This window comes from Vombatus ursinus, unplaced genomic scaffold, assembly GCF_900497805.2.
Source record: "Vombatus ursinus unplaced genomic scaffold, bare-nosed wombat genome assembly UNPS02014816.1, whole genome shotgun sequence".
NCBI lineage: Eukaryota > Metazoa > Chordata > Mammalia > Diprotodontia > Vombatidae > Vombatus > Vombatus ursinus.
The window spans coordinates 17761205-17778385 of NW_020954594.1; the positions used below are offsets into that span (position 1 = coordinate 17761205).

The 17181-nt window shown below is 36.2% G+C and overlaps 1 protein-coding gene and 1 pseudogene across 1 annotated transcript in view; one reads left to right on the forward strand and one right to left on the reverse strand.

The window, feature by feature from the left end:
- LRP1B (LDL receptor related protein 1B) overlaps positions 1-17181 on the forward strand; it is a 2189733-nt gene that overhangs the window by 1116342 nt on the left and 1056210 nt on the right. The window lies entirely within an intron of this gene.
- Positions 13914-14278, reverse strand: LOC114023093 (annotated as a pseudogene).

Genomic DNA, 17181 nt, shown 5'->3' on the forward strand with positions numbered 1-17181 from the left:
TTTTCTTTTCTTTTCTTTTCTTTTCTTTTCTTTTCTTTTCTTTTCTTTTCTTTTCTTAATGTCATTGGGATATAGACCTAGCAGTAGTATTGCTGGGGATATGCACAATTTTATAGCCCTTTGAGCAGAGTTCCAAATTGCTCTCCAGAATGTTTGGATTAGTTCACAACTCCACCAACAATGCATTAGTGTCCCAGTTTTCCCACATCCCCTCCTACATCCAACATTTTCTTTGGTTTTTCATGTTAGCCATTCTGATAGGTGTGAGGTGGTACCTCAGAGTTGTTTTAATTTGCATTTCTCTAATCAATAGTGATTTAGAGCATTATTTTCATATGACTGTAGATAGCTTTGATTTCTTTATCTAAAAACTGCCTGTTCATATCTTTTGACCATTTATCAATTGGGGAATGATGTATTTTTTCATAAATTTTACTCAGTTCTCTATATATTTGAGAAATGAGGCCTTTATCAGAGATACTTGTCGCAAAAAATTTTCCCCTGATTTTCCTTGAAATTTTGGTTTATTGGTTTTGTATGTAAAAAAAATTTATAACTTTATATAATCAAGATTCTCTATTTTACATTTTGTAATGTTCTCCATATTTTCTTTGGTCCTAAATTCTTCCGTTATCTATAAATCTGAAAGATAAACTATTCCATGCTCTCTTAATTTGATTATAGTATCACTCTTTACATGCAAATCATGTACTCATTTTGACCTTATGTTAGTTTATGGTGTGAGATGTTGGGCTATACCTCATTTCTGCCTTACTGTTTTCCAGTTTTCCCAGCAGTTTTTGTCAAGTAAAGGGTTTTTTGTTCCAAAAGTTTGGATCTTTGGGTTTGTTATATACTAGATTACTAGGGTCATTTACTATAATGTAATTTGTACCTAATTTATTCCACCTATCAACCACTCTATCTTAGCAAGTTCCAGTTAATTTTTTGATATTTTTTGATAATTACCACTTTCCAATACAATTTTAGATCCAGTATGGATAGATTACCTTCTTTCACATTTGTTTTTCATTGATTCCTTTGATATTTTGAGCTTTTGCTCTTTCAGATTAATTTTTTTATTTTTTAGCTCTATGAAATAATTTTGATATTTTGAGTGTTATGTCCCTGAATAAATAGATTAATTTAGGTTGAATTTTCATTTTATTATATTGGCTCGGCCTTCCCATGAGCAATTAGCATTTTTTCCAATTGTTTATATCTGACTTTATTTGTGTGAAAATTATTTTATAACTGTGTTCATATAGTTCCTGGCAGGTAGACTCCCAAGCTTTTTATATTGTCTACAGTTATTTTAAATGAAATTTCTCTATCTCTGCTGGACTTTGTTGTTAATATATAGAAATGCTGATGATGTATTTGGATTTATTTTGTATCCTGCAACTTTGCTAAAGTTAATATTTTCAAGTAGTTTTTTTAGTTGATTCTCTAGGATTTTCTAAGTATGACATCATATCATCTTCAAAGAGTGATTTTTTTCCTCATTGCCTATTCTAATTATTTTAATTGTTTTTAATAAGCACAGGTACTATATTTTGCCAAAGACTTCTTTTCCATCTTTTGAGATAATCCTGTAAGTTCTGTTGTTTTTTTAAATTGGTACAGTCAATTATTCTGATAGTTTTACTTGTATTCCTAGTATAAATCCCACCTGGTCATAACGTATGAGCCTTGTGATATATTGCTGTAATCTCTTTGCTAGTATTTTATTTAAAATTTTACATTGATATTCATTAGGGACATTGGTCTATAATTTTCTTTCTCTATTTTGGCTCTTCCTGGTTTGGGTATCAGCAGCAAATTTGTCATAAAAGGAGTTTGGTAGGACTCTTCTTTGCCTGTTTTTTTTTTTTTTCAAATAGTTTATATAGTATTAGGACTAATTATTCTTTAAGTGTTTGGTAGAATTTGCTTGTGAATCCATCTGGTCCTGGGAATTTTTTGTTATGAAGTTCATTGATAGGTTGTTCAATTTCTTTTTTTTAAATTGGGTTATTCAAGTATTTATTTCTTCTGTTAATCTGGGTAACATTTTTCTAGATATTCATTCATTTCATTTAGATTGTCAAATTTATTGGCATATAATTGGGCAAAATATTTCCCGATTGCTTTAATTTCTTCTTCATTGGTGGTGAATTCACCCCTTTCATTTTTAATACTAGTAATTTGGTTTTCTTCTTTCATTTTTTAAATCAAAATAACCAATGGTGTATCTATTTTATTGGGTTTTTTCCTATAAAACCAGCTTCTAGTTTTGTTTATTAGTTCAATTGTTTTCTTAATTTTAATTTTATTAATTTCTCCTTTATTATCATTTCTCCTTTATTAATTTCTCCTAGTGTTTAACTGGAGATTTTTAATTTGTTCATTTGCTAGTTGCTGTTGTCTTTTAGTTATGTGCCCAATTCATCAACTTCTTTTTTCTTTATTTTATTGAGGTAAGCAATTAGAGACACAAATTTTCCCCTAACTACCACTTTGAGTACATCCCATAAATGTTGTTATATTGTCTCATTGTTGTCATTTTCTTTAATGAAATTATCAATTATTTCTATGATTTGTTCTTCAACCCACTTCTTTTTATGGATAGCTTATTTAATTTCCAATTATTTTTAATCTATTTACATTGTCTATAATTGAATACAATTTTTAGTGCATTATGATCTGAAAAGTATGCATTTACTACTTCTGCTTTTCTGCATTTGGTTGTGAGGATTTTATGTGAGGATTTAATACATGGTCAGTTTTTATGTAGGTGACATGTACTGCTGAGAAAAAAGTTATATTTCTTTCTATTTTCATTCAGTTTTCTCCAGTGATCTATCATATCTAACTTTTCTTGAATTTTATTCACCTCCTTAACTTTGTTCTTGTTTATTTTTTGGTTAGATTTATCTAGTTCTGAAAATGGAAAGTTGAGGTCCCTCACTAGTATAATATTATGAACTATTTCCTCCTGTAAGTCATTCAACTTCAGAAATTTAAATGCTGTATTATTTTGTGCATATGTGCTTAGTACTGATATGACTTCATTGTGTATGGTATCTTTCAGCAAGATATAGTTTCCTTTTTTGTCTCTTTTAATTAGACTATTTTAGCTTTTGTTCTGAAATTATGATTGCTATCCTTGCTTTCTCTGCTTCAGCTGAAGCATAAAAGATTCAGCTTTGTCCCCATACCTTTGCCCTGTATGTATCTCTCTGCTTCAAATGTATTTCTTGTAGATGGCATACTGTAGGATTCTGACTTTTAATCCATTCTGCTATCCACTTCTGTTTTATGAGTGAGTTCATCCCATTCATATTTATAGTTATGATAACTAATTCTGTATTTCCCTCCATGCTAATTTTTTGCTTGTTTATCCGCCTCTCTCTCTTACACCCCTCCTTTCCCTCCTCATAAGTGTTTTACTTCTGATCATCACCTTCACCAATATTCCCTCCCTTTTATCAGTTCCCCATTCCCCCTTCTATTATCCCCATCCCTTTTTACTTCCTTACAGGGTAAAGTAGATTTCTATATCCAACTAAATGTGTATAATATTCCCTCTTTGAACCAACTTTGATAAGGGTAAGGTTTATGCTTTGCCCACCACCCTCTCATCTTCCCCTACTTCATAATATCTTTTTCATGTCTCTTTTATGTGGGATAATTTACCCCATCCAATTTCCTCCCTCCTTCTTCTTCCAGTGCAATTGTCTTTCTCACCCTTTTTTTTTGGGGGGGGGGTATCATCCCATCAAAGTCATCTTATATCCACATCCTCTGTATACATATACTCCTTCTAATTGCTTTTATAGTAATAAAGTTAAGAGTTACAAATATTATCTTGCCATATAGAAATATGAACAGTTTAACTTTATAGATTTTGTTATGTTTTCTTTTTCTCGTTTCTTTTTACTTTTTTATGCTCCTCTTGAGTCTTGTATATGGAGGTCAAGTTTTTTATTCAGCTCTGGTCTTTTAATTAGAAATGCTTGAAATTCCTCTATTTCATTAAATGTTCATTTTTTTCCCTGAAAGATTATATTCACTTTTGCTGGGTAGATGATTCTTGGTTGCAATCCTAACTCCTTTGCCTTCCAGTATATCATATTCCAAGCCCTCTGGTTCTTTCTTGTGGAAGCTGCCAAATCCTGTATGATACTAACTGTAACTCCACAGTATTGGAATTGGTTTTGGTTTTTTTTTTTTGGCTGCTTGTAATACTTTCTCATGGATCTGTGAGCTCTGTAATTTGGCTATGATGTTCCTGGGGGTTTTCATTTTGGGATCTCTTTCAAGTGGTGATCAGTGGATTCTTTTAATTTCTATTTTGCCTTCTAGTGCTAATGTATCAGGGCAGTTTTCTTTGATGCTTTTTTTTTCATCTTAGCTTTCATGTAGTTCAATAATTCTTATATTATCTCTCCTGGATCTATTTTTCTAGTTCAGTTGTTTTTCTGATGAGAAATTTCACATTTTCTTTCTTAAATTTTTTTTTACTTCTTTGATTTTGTTTTATCATATCTTGATGTCCCATAGAGTCATTAGTTTCCACTTAATCAATTCCAATTTTTAAAGAATTATTTTCTTCAGTGAGTTTTTATACTTCCATTTCCATTTGTCAAATTCTATTTTTAGGGAGTTATTTCCATCAGTATTTTTTTTTGTATATCTTTTCCCATGCTATTGACTCTTTTTTCATGATTATCTTGTAACACTTTCATTTCTTTTCCCAATTTTTCTTCTACTTCTCTAATTTGCTTTCTAAAATCCTTTCTAAGCTATTCTTGGAATTCTTTTTGGGCCTGAGATCAAATTACATGTTTCTTTAAGGCTTCATATGTAGCCATTTCTACACTATTGTCCTCTTCTAAGTTTATGTCTTGATCCTGCCTATCACCATGGTAACTTTTTTATTAGAATCAAGCTCTTTTTTACTTTTGCTCATTTTTTTTTCCCTGCTGTTTTTGTGACTTAGTGTTGTTATGTGAGATTTGGGCTCTGGTCCTACACTGTCCCAAGTTTTTTGTGCTGAGGCTGAATAAGATCCAGGATCTTACTGCTGGCTTTCACTGGGCTTCAGGGCTTAGCTGCTTGCTTTCTGTGGTGGATAGGCTTTTCTTCTGGCTTGTACCAAGTTGTGGGGCTTCCCTGTTGGCCTCCCCTGGGTGTAGGGTTTAGTTGTTGGCTGGCTCTAGGAGTAGGGCCTTACTGCTGGGTTGCTATGGAAACAGGGTCTTTCTGCTGGTAGACTGAGGCAGTGGGGTCTTCTTGTTGGCCAGCGCTGGGGCAGGGCTTTACTACTGGTCAGCAATAGGGTCAAGGCCTCACTGGGGGCTTTTGCTGGGGGGGGGGAATATACGGGGTGGGGCCTTGCTGTGCTGCACAGACTGCCCACTTGCCTAGGAGTCTGCTGGCTTGCAGGAGTGTGGGGCATGACTGGTGGATTGCCCCAGGCTTGGAGCCTTGATGAAGGTCCCCTGCTGTGAGGCTGGCTGCTGCTGCTGTTCTTGGACGTCACTCCCCTCCTACCCCAGTGAGACATACCTTTCCTGTAGGCCTGGTAATCTGCTTTCTTACTCCTAAATCAATTTTGAGGCATTTTTTCTAGTTGTTTGGAGGGAATTTTGGAGGGCTTCAGAGGGTTCCTTTCTCACTCTACCATCTTGGCACCAGTGGTCCCAGAAGGATTCTTAAAAATGTCCCCTTGTGCCACTTGAATTTTCATTTATATGCTATAGATGTAGAAGTTCATGTGCAACAAAAAGAATAGCTTCTGATATGCCTAAGAAAATGCTTTTGTCTGACAAAAACAACTTCAGCAGCACAAAAATAAAAAAAAATGTAATTTAATATGCTTCCACTGCTTCAAACTGAGTTATATGAGCTCCAAAAATGCTATGACAAGGAATAAAACCAGTTTGAGTGATACTGCTTTAATGTAAAAACTCTTTTCAGTATTTTAATCTCTCATTACAGAGAAACAACTTGGCATAGTGAATAGAGCACTGGCCTTGAAGCCAGGAAGACCAGGGTGCCTGTCCTCCTGTCTCTGATGCATATTATTTATGTGACGCTGAGCAAGACCCTTAACATATCATTGTTCTAGTCAACTTCTTAAGCTGATAAGTTATGTAAAACATTCTGAGCTGCCTTGATAGATGGAGTTTCCTCATCTGCAGTACTCTTTACCAATAAAATCACAGACCTAGCTACTCAGTCAATAGTATTTATTAAATACTTACTGGGGTCAGACACTGTGCTAAGCTCTGGAGATACTAAGAAGGCAAAAACACAGTCTCTGCCCTCCTGGATCTAGCATTCTAATGCATTCTAACATACTATTTACAATACAAAAAGGAGGTAGTATCAGAGGGAAGGCACTAGCAGTGGAAAGAAGTGCAAAATACTTTCTGTAGAAGTTGGGATTTGAGTGGTATCTGAAGGGAAGCCATGGAAGCCAAGACACAGATGTAAAAAAAGATCACCAGCCAATGATGAAGCCCAACTTTGGAGAGGGGGTGTAATGTGTTAGTAACAACAAGAAGGCAGTGTTACTGAATTGGAGAGTATGTGAAAGAGGACGGGAAAAGTAGAGAAGTGTCAGGTTGTGAAAGGCTTTCTTTACATGCTGATCCAAGGACTTTATATTTAATCCTGAGGTAATAGGGAACTACTAGAGTTTTCTGAGTAGTAGTTAACATGGTTAGAGCTATGCTTTAGAAAAATCTCTTTGGTACCTGAGTGGAGAATGGAATGGAGTGGAGAGAAATTTGAAGCAATGAGACCATTTAGAAGGTAATATGTTACAATAGTCCAGGTATTAAGTGATGAAAGACTGTACTAGTGTTTTGGATGTATTAGTGGCAGATGAGAGCATAAATGACAGATTTTATGAAGATAGAAATGACAAAATTTGACAACAGATTGTATATGTGAAATAAATGTGAGAGAAGAGTCAAGGATGACGGATAGGTTGCAGACCTGTGTCACTGGTAAGTGTGATAGAGTGTCCTAAATAATAATTCATGGTTGTTGTTCTTCTTCAAGAGAACCAAAATGACATCACTATGATGGGGTTAAAGTACAGTGTGTCTATGGCTGATCAAACCAATACAAACTCAGAAGGCTCTACACAGGTCAGCACAAATAGGCCACATAACCATATAAAGTGGAGATGTCTCTAAATTTGAGCATCTCACATTTCCTTTGAGCTACTGTAATTCTGATTTAATCATAGAGCACGGTGCCTTCTTTGAGAAAGGCATGCCATGCTGGGTGGTCCTGTGCCAGTGTCTCCCAAGTCTCACTATCAATTCCAGCGTTCTACGGCGAGATCTTGAGAGTGTCCTTGTATCACTTCTCCTGACCTCTATGTGAGTGCTTGCTTTTTGTGAGTTCTCCATAAAATGGCCTTTTAGGCAAAAGTATCTTTGGTGTTCAAACAACATGGCCAGCCCATAGGAGTTGTATCTCTGCAGTAGAGTTTGAATGCTTGGCAGTCCAGTTTGAGAAAGGGCCTCAGTGTCTAGTACTTTATCTTTTTTTTTTCAGTCAAAGACAAGGTTTATTAGAACATCCATCATATTGGGCAGACTCTTGAGGAATCTGAGAGTCTTCAGGTATTGGCTAGATCTTAAGAATCTGAGCAACAACTAGATTATAAGAATCTAAGCAGTGGCTAGATTTTAAGAATCTGATCAGTGGCTAGATTTTAAGAATCTAAGCATCTTAATGGAGACAAGAGGGACCTTATATACAGACAGACTGTGGGAGGGATCTAGGAGTGGCCAAGTAATTTGGGGTGACTGGAGGAGGGTCTAAGGAGGTCTGGATGGGAGTGGTCAGTAAGCTGGGGTGAACAGACCTCCTGGGACCTGGACCACATGAGCAAAGGAGAATGGAGCCTAACTAGGATTAAGGGTGGGAAATGGCCAGGGGCTATAGGGAGGTAAGACAATGGAGAGCTAGGCTAAATTAAGGGTAACAGAATTGGGATATTGGGTCTTGGCTTCTGAAACTGCTTCCTGCTGCCAAGGGGTATAGAGCTGTCCCTTCCTCGAGGGGGTCCCAAAGAGGAGGTTGACTGGAACCAAGCACAGGCTGCTTCCAGGGATCGATGTAGTGGACATTAGCTGGTATCCGATGTTTGCTATCAACTGTAGGAGAGTGGCTTGCAGTCTGGAAGACACAAATCTGACAGAAAAGACGGCAGGGCCCAGATATGACAGGATAAAACATCCTTAGCTCTATCTTGGATTCAGATGCAGTATCAAATCCACGTCATAGCCCGACTCACGAATAGCCAGGTGGGTAACATTCCTTTTCAAAAGAACATAATAGGGAAACTAAGCCAGGAGGATCCCATCTTAAATTGTACTCAGCTTTTCTCAATGCTGACTTCCCACCAATATTGCATTCTCTCTGGGTAGCTTGTGGCATTTCTCTCAGATGGTAGATTATCGATGGATTATGATCCGTCAGACAACTCAAAATAAAATCCTAGGAGCTTTTACCTCAAACAGTAAGTTTCATTAATCACAGTTTAGGAAAAACTTTTCCAGGATTTACATCTCAAACTTAAATTTGTCCTGGTGTAAAAAGCCAATTATTAGAGATTTCTATACACTTGCAAATTCTCAGCAAGCCATACATAACCCAAACAAGCTTTTTGGCTAGTTTACACATTAAAACAATAACCAACAATAGCCAAATTATTTTAGTGGTAACCAAATTATGAAAAGTTGCTTGACATAACTGATACAAAAAGTTCGCCAATTTGAAACTTGGAACAAACCCATTACCAATCAGGTGACTTCAGTTTTGTTAATTGCATTTCCAAATTACTTTACACAGAGAATCAACATCTCATCATTAACAGTTAAAACTATAAATTTAAAAGAACATGCTTACCCAAGTTCAAAGGCTAGTTTCATTACCTTGAGCAGGACATGTTGAACCTGGGTATGCTTCCAGGCAAAGGTTGTCCTACGGTCCAAGGCCATTGTGAGTGGGACCCACGCTATAGCTTCTGTCCCTCCCCCCTCCTTCCTTTCCCAGGTGGGGGAGGGTAAAATCAAAGGTGAGGGGTAAAGGGTGAAACTCTCTTTTCCTATGAGAGGGGTTAGCAGATACCCTCTTGACTCAAGGGAAGGGAGTGGGAGAAGGAGTGACCAGGGTTGTTAGGAGGAGTTTTGAAACTCCTTGATGATCAATCACAAAACCTCTAGAATCAATATTTTTAGCTGTTCTAACTTTCCCCGGTAACCTCCATGAAGGAGAATTCAGGTATGTAGAGGGAAGGGAGTAAGTAAGCCTCAGGGAACCAAAAATTAACTGCAGTTTTTCCAAATTCTCTAGCACCGAGAGAATTGACAGAATTGGGCATACGCTTCCAGATAGGGCATCTGTCCTTGTCCTCTATGCTATAGAAGGTGTACCCAGGTCCATGGCCTCAAACTGAACCAGTAGACCGAGATCCTGAGAGCATCAGGCCAAGTGCAAGACAGCCTTGTAACTGTCTGCCCAAAAAAGCACCTCCAAGGTACTTGGAGAATGACCCCAACTGCAGAGCAAGAAAGGGGGGAGGAGGCTTACATTCCTTCCAGTCTTGGCTAGAGAAGAACTTGGGATTAGGCAGTTTCCCCATACGAGCCACAAAATGTTGAGGTTTAGGGGTGCTGGGACCCCAAAATCATAAAATGTGGATCCTGCCTGAAAGAATTCAACCCAAACCTTCTTTTAGCCAAAGATAAGGTTTATTAGAACATCTGTCATATTGGTCAGACTCTTGAGGAATCTGAGAGTCTGTGAGGTATTGGCTAGATTTTAAGAATCTGAGCCTCTAGTACTTTATTTTGCCAGGTAATCTTCAGACTCTTCCTAAGACAATTCAAATGGAAGTTATTTAGGTTCCTGAAGTCATACTGGTATATTGTCTAGGTTTCACAGGCATACAATAATGAGGTCAGCACAACAACTCTATAGACCTTCAGTTTGGCAGGCAGTCTAATACCTCTTTTCTCCCAACCTTTCCTTCAGAGCCTACCAAACACTAAGCTAACTCTGGCAATGCATGTGTGAACTTCATCATTTATATGTACTTGGAAAGTATACTGCTGAGGAACTTATCCACAGCATTCGGAATTCTCCTTTTGCTATAACCAATGGTTCCACATATGGATGGTGTGGTGCTGTCTGGTGGAGAACCTGTGTTTTCTTGATGTTAATTGTTAGGCCAAAATAGTATTACAAAATTATGAAAGAGGAAATGGCTTGGGCAGGGGTGAGAGATGAGTTCTGTTGTGGGCATATTTTTTCCTATGGGACATGAGGCTTGCAATGTCTAAAAGGCAGCTAATTAAAGTTCTGTTCCCTATCCAGTCCCTTGTCCTATCCTAAGCCTTCATAATTAATCCTTATCAAGCCTCTAATTGCTTAAAGTCCTATATTAGTTGTTACAAATACATTTATATAGTGTTTATGTGTACATATCTATCCATGCATACGTGTGTGTGCACCAAGACATATGTTTCTTCCATATTGAAATGTGTTTTCAAGATAAAGTGTCCTTGCTGGCTATTAATGATGCACTGTTGTTCAGTTATTTTCAGTCTTGTCTGATGCTTTGTGACCCTATTTGGGGTTTTCTTGGCAAAGATATTGGAGTAGTTTGACATTTCCTTCTCTAGTTCATTTTATAGATGAGGAAACTGGGGCAAACAAGGTTAAGTGACTTGCCCAGGGTCAGATTGATAGTGTCTGAAGCTGTGTTTGAACTCAGGAAGATGAGTGTCCTTGATTCCAGGCCTGTCCCTCTATCTACTATACTACTTAGCTGCCCTAGTGAGTTACTATTTCTCATCAAATTCCTAAAGCTTTTTGAGGTCTATTTTTAGATTTATTTTAGATTTTATTTTTTGCTTTATTTTTATAATCTTATGTGGCCCCAGGTAGGAATAGCAGTATGGTAAAAGGGAAATATTTTGGTTGAAATAATACAGCTTATTTTGGAAATACGATGCAAGGGTCTCAGGTGGCCTTAAACTCTCTATACTTTAGTTATCTCTACTGTATAAAGAAGAGGTAATCTCTAAAATGCCTTCCAGCACTAGATAGAATTCTATGATCAATAGAAGTAAATGTGGTCTTGATAATTATCCATATATTTTGTAACTCAGAAAAGCATAACTTTGTCATTGTGAGTGTATTATATTTTAAATATAAAATAGATGATAGTCATTTTAAAAACAAATTAGGGATTAATCATGTATTATTCTTTTTCTTAAGTGATCTCAGTCTTCATGTAGTTTACAAATACTTGTGAAAAAAGTATATATCACTACAAATGTATCAAAGAGATAACTATGATTCAGAGAGAAATTTAATGGAATACAATGTAGTTGTGGTAACCACAGTTTAGAAATGCACCATTTCCCTGCCATTAATATTTTTCACCATGAAAAAGTTTTGTATAATTTGCTTAATTCTGATTTTTCTCTAAAATAAGATTACTAACTTTGGTCTTATCACAGTTTTTCATTGGTATTTTACAATAGTTCCATGGTAGCATCACCTTTCAGTGGTAAAAATTTAAGTTTTGAAGGAAGGAGAAAAAGGATAGCCCTTACAAAATATGTTTTTCCCCCAATAGCTAAGATTATAGTACATGTATTTTTATTGCTACATCTTAATATTTGAGCTTTATACTATCATTGTAATTATCGCAAATGTAGAACCTCAACATTTGAGAAAAAGAAAATGACAATATAATCATTACAGATAGTCTTTACAAGGGAGAATAATAACAAATTCTTATATCTGTAAACAGTATACTAAATAGGATCCATTTTTTCCTTAATGAAATAATAACAGCAAAACACTTGCCTTTTTGACATATTTTTATTATTATCAATGATCGTATGGGATTTTCAGTGTTCTTAGGTAATAATGGATTATTTCCAGAGAGAAAGAACTCAGAAAATATACAACACAATGGAGGCCCTGCATAGAATTTACTGCTGAATAGATTCATCTTGAAACATCATTTAGATTTTGAGGAAAGCATTTAGAAGTGTACTTATGGGGATGGACACTAATCAATTATTATTTAAAAGATCCTTTCTCAGTCTTGTATTAATCAAAAGACTTTATGGGAGCTTTTATACTTGTTTTAAATTTGTATAAGCCTCATCTTTGTCTATTGTGGTTCAAGAAGGCTTTTAGTGAGCCTTTATTTGAGAAACTTCCATGATTTCTTTCTCGAGCTTTTAGTAACTCTGAAAACAGTAAAGCTGTTTCAGTATTCATTATGTGGCAGAGAATTTTCTTGCCAGCAAATTCTAGTCTCTTCCTGTTTCTTGAAAAGACCAATATGGTATTTCCACTAAGTGTGGGATTGGGAAAATCAACAGCATAGATGGATGTTTGTCGTGTTTTTATATTTTAAAATCAGTTGAGAAAAGTCAGTCACTTTTGTTGTTGTTTTTAATTAATTCCACCCGGAAAGAGGGTATGCAATTCAAGAGCCAGACAGCTGTGAGTCTCAACAGCCATTGATGCTAATAACATTGGATAGTAACAAGATCTTGTCCTTATATTCTTCCACTGAGTCATGGATTTACCCCAAATAAGAATAACAGTCTTTGCCCCATAGGCAATCCTAAATTTGAAGGCACTTGACCAAAGGTCATGATATAGAGCTGGAAAGGATTTTAGAGGTCATTTAGTCCAACCTCTTCATTTTACAGATGAAGAAACTGAAGCCCAGAGAGGTTAATTAAATATCCCAAGGTCACACAGGTAATATGTGGCAGAGCTAGAATAGAAACTCAAGTCATGTGACTCAAAGTTCAGTTCTCTTTCCATTGCACTGCACTGTCTCCCTGTACATATGCAGAGATATGATTTTACATATATGTTACATAGTATAAATGTGAACATATATTTAAATGAAATAATTCTGTTAATCCTATTCACCCCATCACCCCACATAACAATTACCACGACAGTAATTAAAAGCAAAACATTTTCAATATATCACCAAAGAATAATAGACAATGAATAAGCTGGATTTTTTTTTCCTTTTTTAATTTTGGACTAAACCTGTGATTTAATTCTTCAGGGAATGCCTGGCAAGGAGATGACCTCTACCAAAGAAAATCAGCAGCTTCTCTGTAACTTGTGGTTGGAACTGTGCTTTGAGAAACCATTCCCAAAGATTTAACTGCTTTTATATCTGGTCACTTCAGCTGAAGTTTGAAATGCAAGTAATATATAGAAGTCTGATGTTTAGCACAATACCACTCCCTAGGCTGGATCCCTTTTATAACTGGTTAATTCACTCTATTACACCCACTGAAAGTTCTATGACTATAGCCTGAAGTGGTTAGGTTTGAGATCCATTGGGAAGACCCCTGAGGGTGTGACTGTCTCTCTTGCTGGCATTTCAGTGTATTGTAGGGGAAGAGAGGCAAATCTGAGAAAAGTGGCAACAGCACCATCACTGTCAAGTTGTCACTGTTTATTTTCCAGATTTCTAGTTCAAATGGGAGGTATAAATGGGACTTTGAAGGCTACTTCTTTTGCATAGAAACCTGCTTTCCTTACTAAAAGAAGTATGCTGTAGGAAGGTGGGAATCTCAAGGAGTCACTCTTTCTGTCCCCTTGCTGCTTCTTACCTTTTAGGTAGGGCCAAATCTCTAGAGCTAGGAGGGATCTCAGAAGTCCAAATCCCTCATTTTAACAGATGAAGAAATTGAGACCTGGGAGTTGAAGTGAACCATCCAAGATCATATTAGTTACTGTAGTCACAAGTGGAATTTCCATCCAAGTCCTCTGATTCCATAGACATTGTTCTTTCTTTTTTTTTTTGAGTTAAGCTTTTTATTTAATGTTACAAAAAAAATTTAGTCAAACAGTCCAAAGCCCATGTCATCATTGGACTCCTCAGATTCCTCTTTTTTTGCTTCCTCTTTCTTCTTCTCCTCAGCTGGGGCAACTGTGCTAGCAGGAACTGCCCCTCCAGCAGGGGCAGCACCACCAGCTGCTGGGGCAGGTCCACCAACTCCTACATTGCAGATGAGACTTGCAATGTTGACATTGGACAGGGCCTTTGCAAATAATACTGGCCAGAATGGTTCAACATTTACACCTGCTGCTTTAATGAGGGCATTGATTTTATCCTCCATGACTGTAACATCATCGTCTTGAAGGATGAGGGCAGAGTAGATGCAAACGAGCTTGGAGACGGCCATTTCAGCAGAAGGATGAGGAGAGATTTGTTTGTAGTGGTGCTAGTCTCCGGATGAAGTGAGGGGTCACCCCAACGCGGCCTTAGCTTCTGAAGAAGAACCAAGCACCTTACAGACAACTGAAGAGGACATTGTTCTTTCTACTATACTATGCCCCCTCCTTCAATTTGTTTAAATCAGTTTATCCATTTCCTGAAAATTTAGGATTTAATCTTGACTTGCACTCTTGATAGGTACAACACATTTACTTTATTTTCCATTCAAACTTAAAATCTTTTAGTTCTATCCTTACCCTCAAAGTCCTAAGGGCTTATCCCTGTCCCTTCTATTTTTACTGGCCTTCTATCTGTATTTTAAGAGTACATTGTCCTTTGTGTGGTTTTAGAATACTTTTGCTTGTCATTCAGCTGCAGGATTCCCCCTTTGCCTTTGTGATTCTGTATTCTCTTATATAAATTAAATAGAAATGTGGAATTCCACTTTGGGAAGGAGAAGCAAAATCTCTTATGCTGCTCTATTTGATATTTCCTAAACATTTGGTAATTTTATTTTTTCCTTTTAAACATAAATTTTATTGAAGATTGTTGTTTTCATATCACCTATATTTTGCCAATATATCCTTTTCCTACTGCACTACAGATCCATCCCTTAGAAAAGAGAGAGGGGGAGAAAGAGAGAGACAGAGAGTGAGAGAGAAGGAAGGAAGGAAGGAAGGAGAGAAGGAGAGGGAAAGAAGAAAATTCAGTATAATTAAGCAATACCTCAAATAAATCTTGTACGAAGAGTCCTATACTCACTGTCTCCCACCCCTGCAAAGAATCAGGTCTTCTCATTATCTCTTATTTGAGGTCAAGATTAGTCGTTATAATTTTATAACATTCAATCTTAGTTGTTTTATTGTTATTCTTTCCATTTACATTGTTGTAGTCATTTTATATAGAGTATTTCTTACTTTTATTTGTATCAGTTCATATATGTCTTCCCATGATTCCTTGCATTCATAACATTCTTCATTTCTTATATATTCAGGGACCACAGTTTGTCCAACTTTTCTCTAGTAAATGGGAAGCTGTTTTTATCTATCTATCAATCTATCTATCTACTGTTCTATGCCACTACAAAAAGTGCCTCTGTATTTTGGTGTGTAATCACTATGTCGAAGTATATTGACATTTTAGTCATTATCTTTGAAGAATTTCAAAATACTTTCCAGAATGGTTGGATAAATTCATTTTATACTGTACTAATGATTCTATAATCTTTCTTATTTTCATCTATTGTTATCTTTACCAGTTTAAAGGATATGACTTGAAATATTAAATATGTTTTGTTTTTTATTTTCTTCTTTTTCATGATTTTCAACATCCTTTTATATGTTTCTCAATGATTCACCCTTCTTTTGAGAACTGTGTGTTCATATCCTTTGGATTTTAGTAATTTTCTAATGTTCAATTTCACTACTTGTGTGATTGTCCATAATATGACAAAGAAGATGTAGTGCTATACTTGAGAGTCCAACAAAATACAATCATCTTTCTACAGAAATTTATTACTGTGTGATCCTGGACAAGTTAGTTTGCCTCTCTCAGTCTCAGTTTCTTCATCTATAAAATGGAGAAATCATTTAAATGCAAATGCTCCCCCTGGTGTGAGGATCAAATTAAATGAGATTAGGCATGTTAAACATACATCAGAGCAACAACTGTCTGCATTTGGTAGAGCAGCATCCCACAAAGACTTCAAGATTGGAGTTGGTGGCAACAACCACTTGTGTACTCTGTGTCCACTCTTCCCCACTGATGCTTTGTGATAAATACATTTGTGGTGGAATCATCTCCAGGTTTATGTGAGCGATGTTTTGTTAAATGCCTTTAAGGTAATTGTATAAGCTTGCTCACTGGTGTTAAACTCAGAAAGAAATGTAGACTACTTAACTGTGTGCAAGGATTCTTGTGGGACACAAATGACTTAGGAAATCGCATAATAATATTGTCTGTGTTTTATTGTATTTTTACTTATTTTGTTCAATATTTCTCACTCATGTTTTAATCTGAATGGGGCCATACTCAGGATTGTTGTGGGCCATACTATTGCTCTAGCTGACTAGAGAAAAGGTAAACATATTGGTAGGAATTCGTGAGCTATGTTTTTGGAATTACAGACTCATTGAGTACCATGAACCTGGGTTCCCCAAGCCTAAGGTCCCCAACTCTGGGCAACCCAACCTGCGAGTGAAAGCTGTGGAATGAGAAACCCAAGGGGGTACTCCATATGAAAGAAACTGTTGCTTCCTTTTACAAAATGTTAAAAACAAAAGCAAACATTAAAAAAAAAGTTAAGCCAAGCTCACTGACTGTGGTAAAGGATTTCTGAGGGAATATAAAACTCCATTTATTCATCTCATTCCATATCAGTACAGTACAGTGAGGGAGCTATACTAAACCCTGCTCTCTGATAGTATTTTAATTGATTATTTTGCTGTTTAAATGAAACAAAATGAACATTGAGAACTTTTCAAGCTGATATAATAAGAATTATATAGCACTATACTTCCCTTTCCAACAGTGCATTGAAAATTATGTAATTTGCCAGTTTCAAAGGCATCATTGAATTACAGCTCTTCCATTATTTATGTCTGTGGGAAGCATGAGTTTAATGGACTTGAACTACATTGTAATCAATTACAAGTATTTAAATAGTTCTGGTTTAAGATTATCAATACATAATATCTCCAAATAAGTAGATTCATAAATAAGATCAAAGTAAGAGGAAACTTCTTTAATATTGAAAGCAAGAGAGATGAATTTATAGTTTCTCTAAATGTTTGCTGCTGTGTTTCCTGTCTTTTTGAAGATAGGAGATAGAATCAGTAGTAAGTTTCATAGTGAAAATTGGCTAGAGCTTCAAAAATAAATCCAGAGAA